Raw genomic sequence first — 11,393 nt, 5'->3', positions numbered from 1 at the left:
CGAAATGGGACAACGAGGGCACAGGTCTAAAAGCCATCATTATGTTACTGTTTGTTTCGCTTTATTAAGTGATTTTTTGGGGGCAATTTTTTTTTTCCCAAATTGAATTTACAGCTACGGGTTTTAGGGTACAGAGCTAGGTGGTGGGGTACTGGTGCAGTGGTACTTTGGCCTTGTGGCCTCAGGCTTGGAGGTTGTGAGGAGTGAATGGGGAATCAATGGCGGTAGGGATGTGCTGGATTTGGTAAGCGATGATGCGAGTTGGGGTTTTGGGTAAATGGGATAGCAGCCCCACATTGTGTGTAAGTTGGTACAGTACTTTAGTTCCCGTCCTATCTTCACTATAGTTTCCACCGCCATGATGTTGAGCATACGAAACGTACATTGAGTTGTGGGTGATGGGTTGGTGGCGAAGATAATGTGGGATAGTACGGAGAGAACTAGGGACTTCTGGAAAATTTATGATATTAATAAGAGGGAGATACGAATAATTACTGAAAATTAATGATTCGATACTAGGTCGTTGAGTACTTTAATTACCAACTCTTCCCTTTATGTTTTAGTGTTTGAAATTTGGATTAGTTATTTCAAATGAAATTGGCCCTCAACCTTGAAATATGACAAACATAGTGAATTTTTTTTTTTTTAGATGACAATTTTTATCACTTCCGGTCAAGCGTGATAATAGCATTGCTCATTTTATGAGATTGCTTAACATAATTATTAGAGATAGTTTTCATGTTATTTGCCTATTGTTTAGACAAATCCTTTTCTCAACATGCAATTCGCATTGAAAAGCATAGCAAGTAGTAACTGAATACCCGACAATAAGACATTGTCTTAAGATACGATAGATCGGTGTGATTACCTATTTTATCAAAGTCAAATTTTAACGTTTTTCTACTTTTAATATCATTTGTAACGGTAAGAATATGGTAGTCAAGAAACTAAAAATAAGGTTTGATTTATTTTGCTTCTAGTCAAGTGCCATAATAACATTGCCTTAGTTGTTAGCTTCAATTTCTTCTCTTTTGACCTTTATGTAACCGTAAAAGTATAATGATCAAGAAATGCGATAATTACGTATGAATACCTATTTCATGAAGTCAAAATCCGAATCCCCTCTCTCCCTGAACATCCTCAGTAACCTTAAGAGATACGATTGTCAAAGAAAGAAAACAATCTTTGGCTCTAAGAAAATATAAAAATTGAAAGAGTTGTATTTTTTTTTAATATAAAAAAGTTGTATTTTTCATTTCAAACAAAAAAAAGAGCTGTATTTTTAGATATGGGGAGTTTAGATGAACGTGAGGAGCACGTGATATGTGGTTGTGTTTCCCTTTTCAAGATGTGGGGGAAATAAAAGTCAATGATAAGATGAACAGTAGTGTGGTGATCCCATCTGCCAATATGAATGAATTTGGTTTTTGTGAAATGTGAATTCATTGATTCATTCCCTCTCATTCACCGGACACCGCCCTTTGTGGGACGTTGAACTTGTCTTTCCCAATATTTCCATTCATTACAAATTAGGTCCCTACCTCATCAAAAATAGAAATAAGAGAAAAATAATTTTTTTATATATTTTTTATTTATGCGGTCGATCTTGTGCAAGAGCCAAAATAATATTGTCCGTGTCATTCTAATTTTATAACATATTCCCAGATGAACGAATAAGAATTTGATTGATGACATTGTCATACAGTGGTTCAATTTATTTAAGATTAAGATACATAAATTGACCAAACACCAATTCAATTTGCAACGTTGAGATCCCAAATTGATTTTTCTTTTGTTTATTCACAATAGAATATGATTTACAATTTATTTGAGAAAGACATTTCTACAACTAGTTTGATTGGAAAGCAACGTACATTATGCATTACATATGGCAATTCAGCCGCGAAAGAGAGTAAGGAAGTCAAAAAGAAGAAAACAAATAAAAGAACTTGTTATCTAATTCTAGAAACATAATCAATCCAATGATGATTGTCAAGACGTGGAGTCAATAATAACATAAAAGGTTCAATCATCAAAATTATGTTGAAATTCTTGGCTTAATCAAAGACCTAAATGGCCAAAACGACAAGACAAGATGGAAGAAACATATTACACAAACCAGTGTTTATTTTTGTTTCCCATCTAAGCAAGCGATTAGGATTTGTTTATTTGAACTGCTTAAAACAATCAACTTGTTGCTACAATAGGAGCCTCATTTAATTTCTTCAAAATTTTGTTTTTGAGAACAGCGATGCATTTGGCGTGATAGGCATTACATAACCTTCTATTGTACCAAACTAAGGTAAAATACAAACAATATAGGTGTTGTAATTTATTTTCTATTTCTAACATCTGGAGAGATTTAACAAAGTTCGATTGTTTTTTTTTTTTGTTTTTAAATCGAGTCATCATTCACGGATAAAAATTAAAACACTTAAGATATGGTTTTACGGTATGAATTCGTGATTTCAAGACTCACATCAATGCTCGAGGTATCATGCATGGTTCTCGAACTTTCAATTCAAGCATTAGAGTTTAAGGTATGTAACTATGATACGATACTTCGCAGTTTGAAGCATGGTCAAGAGTTTCGTCTTTGAGGTATAGAATTGCTTTATTTAGAGGCACGATCTTATAGTTTAAAATCCGGGTCTAGTGTTTGAGCTATGAGGGCAAGTTTAGAGTTCAAAACTTGAGGTTTATAAAATTAATAAAAAAGTTAGAAATATTAAGGTCAACTAAGGAGCTTGAGTGTTTAACTTGGGTATAGTTTTCAGAGGAAGAAGTCACTTGAGGTTCCTAATTCTAGAATAGGAGTTGAAGGTTTGAAGGAACATTATTTACTGGTGTTGACTTTAAAATAAAAAAGGCTCGTATCTAGATTTCAAGGTTTAAGGCATGAAATCACAAATTTCAATTTGCATCAGGTATTTCATCTATGGTCCAAACTTATTTTCTAAAGTCAAAGTTGCTCACAGTTATAACGAATTAAAAATCTGAAATTTTATCAATGATGAATTCAAAATTTTCTTTTAATCTACAAAACTAAACATTGATGAGCTAAATCTCTTTTTTTTTTAATTTTTTTTTTTATCGAAACTAAATCCAAAATTGAGCCAGAAGATATTTTCCCCGTAAATTCAGGAATAGGAAAAATCAGACTTTTCAAAAATTGCCAGAAGAGTTTGTATACATATATAACATAGGCATCATCATCACCACCACCTCCAATCTCCAATTAGTGTGACTTCACCATTTCACTTTTTAATCCTTTTTTGTTAGTTCCAAGTCTCCAACTGCACCTGAAGAACCGTGATCCCTATGTCTTCTTACTCTCCCCTCTGGTCCTTCACGTGAGATTCACGCTCTCTGTCCCTGTGTACCCCATTAAATAATAATATTACTCAGACGCGTGTGTCCTTCTTCCACCAAATCAAACTTAGAGATTTGTCCTTTTCTTCATGTTACGATTGATTTGTTACCAATCAGGAACAATCTGTCCCATTCGGGGACACTACCAGATAAAAATTAATATCAAAGAAAAAAAAAAATTAACCCCACTCCGGGCCCCACCCCAGACACAGATACATACAAACCGCCAAAATCAGCATTTAATGAGGGCGGGGGAGTAAACAAAAGACATCGCAAAGAAGAAAGAGAGAGAGAGAAGTGACAGATTTTGCTTTTGCTTTTGCTTATAGGATTTTGGATCTTTTGGGCCCACCTCAGTTGGCCCCCACCGGATCCAGGACCATCTGCCCCTTTATGACCAGCACGCCCTATATTACACGCGAATCTTATTCCCCTTCCCACTCGGAAAAATGATTTTCATAATTTTTTTTTTCTTCCACCATTATCCCTTTGTTTATCTTATTCTTGAATCTTTGCTTAGTTCTTAATTAATTAAATTCCCTGGATTAATCAAGTGCTTGATGATGATTTTGCCCTAGTTATGTTGTCTATAATTTTGTTTTGACTACTAGTTTTGGCGATAATGATGCAGTACTTTAATAATTAAAGGGGCTTTTTTCGATTACTTGTTTATTGGGGGTAATGGGGGAGGACTTTAGGCCTAATTTTATAAATAAAAATGGGTGTTTCTGCCTAGGAATCTAATCAAAAGTTAAGGGAACGTTGTACCTAAAAAGAGAGAGAGATGATGTTGTTTTTGGATGTCGTTTACTTTGGAAAAGATTTATCTCTTCGTGCTTTGTGGTAGTATGAATCACCATTATGTGCACACCGTGGACATAGTTTTTGATGTGGAGGTTTTTGACACCATCCTTCTCTGGCCTGCATTTCAACACATGTATTTACTATAAGCGCATCTTATCTTATCTTCTAAATGCTATAATAATGCTAAATCGTTGAGTAAATATGTGGATACCTGGTTAAATGGAGGGACACATTTGGAGATGCCCTTATATATTCCAATTCATCACACACTTTTTTTTTCCTTGGGGAATACTTGTTATCGTATGCTATGAGTGCCGCACTTGTTCTTATGTGAATTCCATAGCGGTTATATGCAAAACCCGATTTAGTGGGACAAGCAAAGGTAAGCTCCTCCTCTCCAATTTTAGTTCTTAAAGCATTAAAGTGTTCAACAATCATATGTTTTCTCTTTTGTTTGAAGAGAATGTATTTCACTTAAAACAAAAGTGTAAGGGTAATTCGTAAAAGAGTAGGTAGAGGCAAAAAAAGAAGTTGAGTTAGTGACGCGCAAAGAAGTTGAAGCAAGCTCTTCGATGAATAATTTAACAAAAGTGACAATTACACAAGAAAAATAAGATAATATGATCTCACCCGTGAGAAACAAAAAAAATCTTGAATATATCACCATTAAAATGTATAACTCAAGTCAATTGTACACAATAGGGTAAAAATGTTTGTACTTCATCGATGATTTCGGACAAAATAAATAAAGTTTTTGGGGATAACTATCAAAACTTTAGCTCAATGCCAAGATTGCAAATCTAATCAAACATTTCAAAGAATATTTCTCCTTTCTTTGTTTTAGTTTGTATTCACACTCAAGTTGGAATCCAAATGGCATCTATGGAACTTGGGCAGCTAGACGTGATGACTTATGCACAAACTTGTTGACCCTATAAACCCTAAACTAATCGACTCCGATGTCATTTAGGCCACCATTTGGGGGATTCCTTGTCTCTTCCACTACTTCCTTGTTAGGCTAAGTTTGTTTTTCTATTCAATCCAAACGAAAATATAGTTGTACTTGTACATATCACAAAATAAACATTGTCTGTACTTGTGTTTATATGATGGTTGCGTGTTCATTTGAATTCCAAGCCACCCACGTTCACTAATTCAATGAACTATCATCTTTCTTATGCCAAAGAAATTGACTTGTATTGTTGGACGTGACGAATCTTCTTGTTCCAATTGAGATGGGTGTAGTTTGTATTTGGAAAATAGTAGCTGGCGTATGTATCTATAATTTTTTTTAAGAAAAGAATCTTTGAGCACATTGCATAGCTAATAGTCTCTAATTTGGTGAAACTTGAACGGCAAATGTGAAATGCCAGTTGGGTTTTCATCAAGAAGACGTTTTAGGTCACTCTCAAGCTAATGGAAGATGCCCCGTACTTTCATTGCCTTTGGGAAGACAAGCAAAAAAGGTAGAGAAAGCTTCATTTTAAAAACTGAGGAAGTTTGATTGTGCTTGAATCATGGGAGATGGCTAGAGAGCAACTAACAATGTTGACAAGAACAAGAGATTTCAGCTAATTTTCTTCAACTTCTGGTAAGGTGCTAAAAGTTGGAGAGAATTAAGAATGGAACATAGGTAAATAGGTTGAACAAATATATTGGTAAGGGGGATGGAGAAGTGTGTTAAGTCTTAGCTTAGCAAATATGTTTGGTTCAAGCTCAAGCAATATAGCCATGTTACTTCAACTAACAACCAAGTGTTGGAAAATATTTGCCAAACAAGAGTTGCAAAGTAACTTCTTGTTGGGTTTTTGTCTTTCTTCCGAAAATTAGTCCCTTATTTTTGTTTTACCATTGTTGAGATAATTTTATTTAGATATGATAGATATGTGCGATAAAACATGTACATTTTGAAAAACTATTACGATCGATGCATCAAGAAAAATCATCGACATCTAACTTGGAAAAAGTGCAACTGTTTAAACGTACGTAGAACTCTTCTTGCCAACTCGTGTGCCACAATATTTAAAAACAGGAGGAGTACCCTCTGCTTCAGAAATCCACTTCCTCCTTAAGGACTTGGCCTCGTTGAGAATCAAGACTATAATCAAACCTTGAATCTCAAAGAGCTAGCTTAAGTGCAATATAATTGTCGTCACTCTTCACAAATACATGGTATCTAGTTCTAATGGTCAAAAACGTTCTTCCCCATACTCAATGCTAATTTGACTTGACTTAAGTGTCGAACTCAATTCAACCAACTTTTATACAACCGTCAATGGAGCTAAGCATAATCATGCCATTTGTTCAAATTTAATGGTTAGTAGAACTTAGAAAGATAAAACAACTTCTAATGAAAGTATAAAGAAAATGATCACATTGAGGGATGATGATTACAATTAGATCAGGTGCTTAATTGGCTACTTGTGTATTGATAAAGATTGGTTTTATGGATTACACACAGATTAAGCATCATGATCATGGGACCACGTTGCTTGTATTCTAGCATCATATTTGATTAGTTCGAAAGTGACTAACGACCATGTTATAACATTACATTATGATTTTTTATCCAATAGGATTTTATTCGTTTTAAAAAACTTTCATAGAATAAGTATCTTTGGAATTATTGGGATTGTCAAGTGGGAATCCAGTACAAATTAATCTTTTCAAAATTGCATGAATGATGCTTGCTTTACTTGAGTGCTTCATTGCACATTGGTATTGTACCAACCCTATTTTCCATGGACTAATGCTAGAATGATGTATTTAGACACGATCTCTTTTCATATTATTAGAATCTATGATCTAGATAGAACTGTAGATTGTTACAATACGACTCCAAATCGTAATCTCTTTTGTTTATTTGAGCTTGTTCCTTAACAAAAACAGGTCAACTTTGAGCTTAACTATACTCGACTCTTTCATTTATCTACTAGATTTCGAATCCGGGGCTCCCCCTTTGCTCCTTTCTAATAAAGATAGGGGGTTCGACGGTTCTAACTAAACTTTAAGCGAATGCCAAAGGAGAGGGAACAATCACACACAACCCCATATGGTGCCATTAATTTCTTCCTCCCATGAAAAAGATGTGTGAATAAAGTAGTAAACCTAACTGTACTCATTGCCTTGGCCTTGGTCCCCTTACTATGCAAATAGAATCACACTTCAATTTCATGGGGGTCATCATCCATCATCATCATCACCTTCACCTTGTTCCTCTTCTCTATTCATTGATACACATGCACACTATTAAGGCATATTGAATAATGATTAAGGGCATTGCCCATTGTTTAAAGCTCATTGCTCAACTCATCACACCCACAAAGCCATACAAAATTAAGACATTGACACATGAACCAATGGAATTTGTTAATCCAAGTACCTACGTACTCAGAGAGAAAACAAACCAAAACAAATCCTTGGCTAAGTATCTTAGGCCCATGCTTTGTGCTTTGTTTGTTTCCTTTAAGCTTTTTAGGTATGAGACTTGGTGTAAAGGGATGGAGATATGTGTGTCACGTAAGTTGCCCACTTTGGTGATATAAACCATATTCCAAGTTTGAGTTGGAGGGGAGGTCGGGCTGCCCAATTTTGTAATTGGACGGGTACTACAAGGCATATAATATGTAGAAGAATATGGATCCCCCAATTCAGAGAGGACAGGCATGTAGGGCCAGGTCATGATGGGAACCCTAAGGCCTATCCTTCCTTGTGAAAGGGGTCACTCAATCATGTAGTACTAGACTACAACTAGTACCTCCATCATCTCACAATTATGTTGCTTTTGCTAAACATACTTCTTCATCTTTAGAGTTTAGACATTGGACCCCAACATATGCAAATGGTCCCCCCCACAGCTCCCATATCAATCACAAACCCGAGTTGAGGAAAATATTTTATGAGACCTATGGAACTCTGTCAAGTTAGAATTCTAATGCATAGTTAATTAGGCATTTGGCCCCATCCTAATTTAGCATTTCCTAATTGGCATTGAATCAACAGAACCCTAATAATATTTCAGTACCACTTTCTGAGTTTCTGCATGTGGAAGTAAATTACTATTGGTAAAAACTGCATAGGGACATTGGTAAAGTAATATTCAATACCTAATGGGTGTTGGCAGGCCTGCTCTGATTTGGTGCTTTTCACTTTTCTGATCACATGAATTCTCATTTTGCTATGCCAAGGGTAATGGCTTATATGTCATCTTTTGAAAGAGGGTTCATGATAAAATTCCATCAAAGATAGAAAGCATACCAATTACCAAATCAGTGACCTAGAAATCATATCTCAACAATATTTGTTTTTCCTCCTTTCTCTTTATGTGGGAATTTCAATGACTTGACCTGCCATTGAGTTGAGTCCACCATCACTTTATGACGTTGGATTTAGTAGTGTGAGAATGGATGGAGTAAGGCTAAAGATTGAGAGGGACATTGTTTATTGCACATTTGAATCCAGGAAACCCCCCACTTTGGATGATGAAACACGGAGAAAACAGAAGTTAAAAGTAGCATAAAAAGAGCAAAAGGAGGGAGAACAGTTACACCAAAAACTATTCATTTCTTTCCTTTCAGGACTTTTGACAGATTGGTATCTTCAAGTGCAAACATCATCACCCTCTTCCCACTAAAACATCATCACCCTCTTCATGTGCCAAAGACCAAGTCATCTTACTAATTCCCATTGGCCCGGGAGTGTATTCCATCCTGGCAGATTGTGGTTGCAACATGCATACCCAACTCCCCAGAAACCTCTAAGATAGTGCCGCCGGCTGCTTGAGACGTTTGCTCACTAATCACAACTCTCTCTCTCTCTCTCTCTCTCTCTCTCTATATATATATATATATGAATAGAATACCCCACATTATAAATAAAAAGCCGAGAATACCCCTCATAAGTCATAACCTCAATTTGAACTTGATTGGTCGATCGATCAGATCGTACCATTTATGTGCCATAACGGTCCTACTAATAACAGCTCTCCATATTGGGTAAAATATTTGTGTTTGATCCCTCTTTCTTTGCATATGGTGGGTACTTTGTCTAAAGTGAGCATGTAATTCCTTGTTGTCTACATTAGGCACCACTGCAAAAGCAGAACCAATAAAATCATTCATGATGTTGGGTTGATGTGAGTGGGCACACACCAAAACCAATAGCCCTTAGATTTTCTACATGAAATGACAATATGCATAGGATAGGTTGGTTTGGACTGTGTTCTCTTAAAATATATAAAGTGATTTTACTGGAATGATCTCTGTCAAGAAAGAAAGAACCAAGAGTGATTGAGAGAGATGATGAGAATGTACTATGTTTATCATCTTTCTTTTCCAACTTTTTGAAAGTTTATACATCTGACAGTGTGAAGTGGACATGAACTTGGAGATGAGGGTGACATTACAGAGAGAATCAGCTCTCTCTTTAATCCAATCAAAAGGAGGAGGACATTCTCCCAAAAAAAAAAAAATCCAAAGGAGGAGGAGAAGATATTTGGTAGTGTCATCAATACATGGTGGTGCCTAGTGCACGGCATCAAGTTGTCGACAGTTCACGAGGGGAGAATTGGGCCACAAATTGATCATGCAGAGCACAGAATTTTCACAAGGATTCCAACTCCCATTTGATGATTATGAAAGAAATTCATGTTTCCTATTCTGTAAATCCTAAAGTTTGGTTAGTGTATCAACTGCACTAATCATAACATGAAATCCATCACAAGGAATGCTATAATGCATCCTATAATGCTCTGTTGATGTAATCTGTTTTTTTTGAGATTTGAAATTCAAAATTGCTTATCGCAATTGTGTGTTATCATTTTCGATAAGATATAAACAATGATAATATTTTTCAAAGCTATAACACTAACGAAGGGTTTTTGATCAGAAACATAGTTATTATCATATCATTTGTTATATGGTAACTACACTAGGAAGAATCCATAAGATACAGTAATTTCAAAACCAAATTTAATTAAAAGTATTCAAAAACTAGCAAACATTAGACAAAATCTCTTCAATATATATGCAAAACATTTGAAATAGATTTGACATAAACTGTATGCAAAGAGTCATTTGAAGTCCATTCGGTTTTTCTTTCTTCTAATAAGATGGTTATACTTGTATATATTCATCAATACTAAACCAAATAATTTAACCCTACATAATGTCAACTAAACCCTCAGATTTGAAACCACTCATCCAAATGGAGCCTCACTATATACAGTTTATAAACTATACATGAATTATTTGACTACAGGGTAAATTTACTATTTACTTGACTATGAAATCCGTCACAAGGAAATGTATATGCTTTCCATATGTGATGAAATTTTTCCAAGATCTATACTGTTCACCAACCAATATTAATGTGTAAGAGATGCAAGAATCAAGCATAATCCCACAAATCCTTTTCATAGTGGGCACTCAAAGCATATAAATATATACAATTTTTCGTCATAATGGGTAGGTGAGACTTTGTCAAAATACTTGATGGTAAAAAAAGTTAAGAATCCATTGTTCAAGTAACAAACAAGCAGTACTGGTTTATAATATCAACCTTTTATGGTTTGGAAGCTGCCTTGATTTCCAAAACAGAATGGGCCATAAGAAACAACGGATCAAGGAGACTGAATTAGTATGTTGGGCCTATTACTGGGCTCCACAATGAACCCTACTACTACTACAACAAATCCAAAAATGACCCCGTAAATCAATCAAATCTGTCTTCTTAAGTTCAAAATGAGGGGATAGTGACTTCACAGGCAAGAAATGTCCCACCTGGTTGATCATATACCAAACCTAACATGGATGAACCATTGAACCCTGAAAAATGCATTCATTGTCACACCAGTCAACACCGATATTATAGGAAATCTCACATTATTATCATGGAAAAATATACAAAGGAGCTTTATGGTTGTTTTTTTCCGTTTTCAATTCATGATGAACATATAAAACTGGACAAGATAAGGAGTAAAATCTATCGTAAACTTCGCAATCTGTCGGCACAGTTGTTTGTCTTGTCTGGTTTTGTTTAGTGACAGTTGCATCAATAGAGGTCTAATTCCTAACTATAGATATGCATGAGAGTATATATAATATGTTGTAATAAGGACATAGACCTGAGGATGCATCAGAACCACTAAATCAGATACAAAATCGATGGGTTCCATAAGTTTACGGACAACCACACCGACCTAGACTGGTTTACGAATC

This window comes from Rosa chinensis, chromosome 5 (genome assembly GCF_002994745.2).
Source record: "Rosa chinensis cultivar Old Blush chromosome 5, RchiOBHm-V2, whole genome shotgun sequence".
Lineage (NCBI taxonomy): Eukaryota > Viridiplantae > Streptophyta > Magnoliopsida > Rosales > Rosaceae > Rosa > Rosa chinensis.
Note: the sequence above shows the minus strand (reverse complement) of the source record.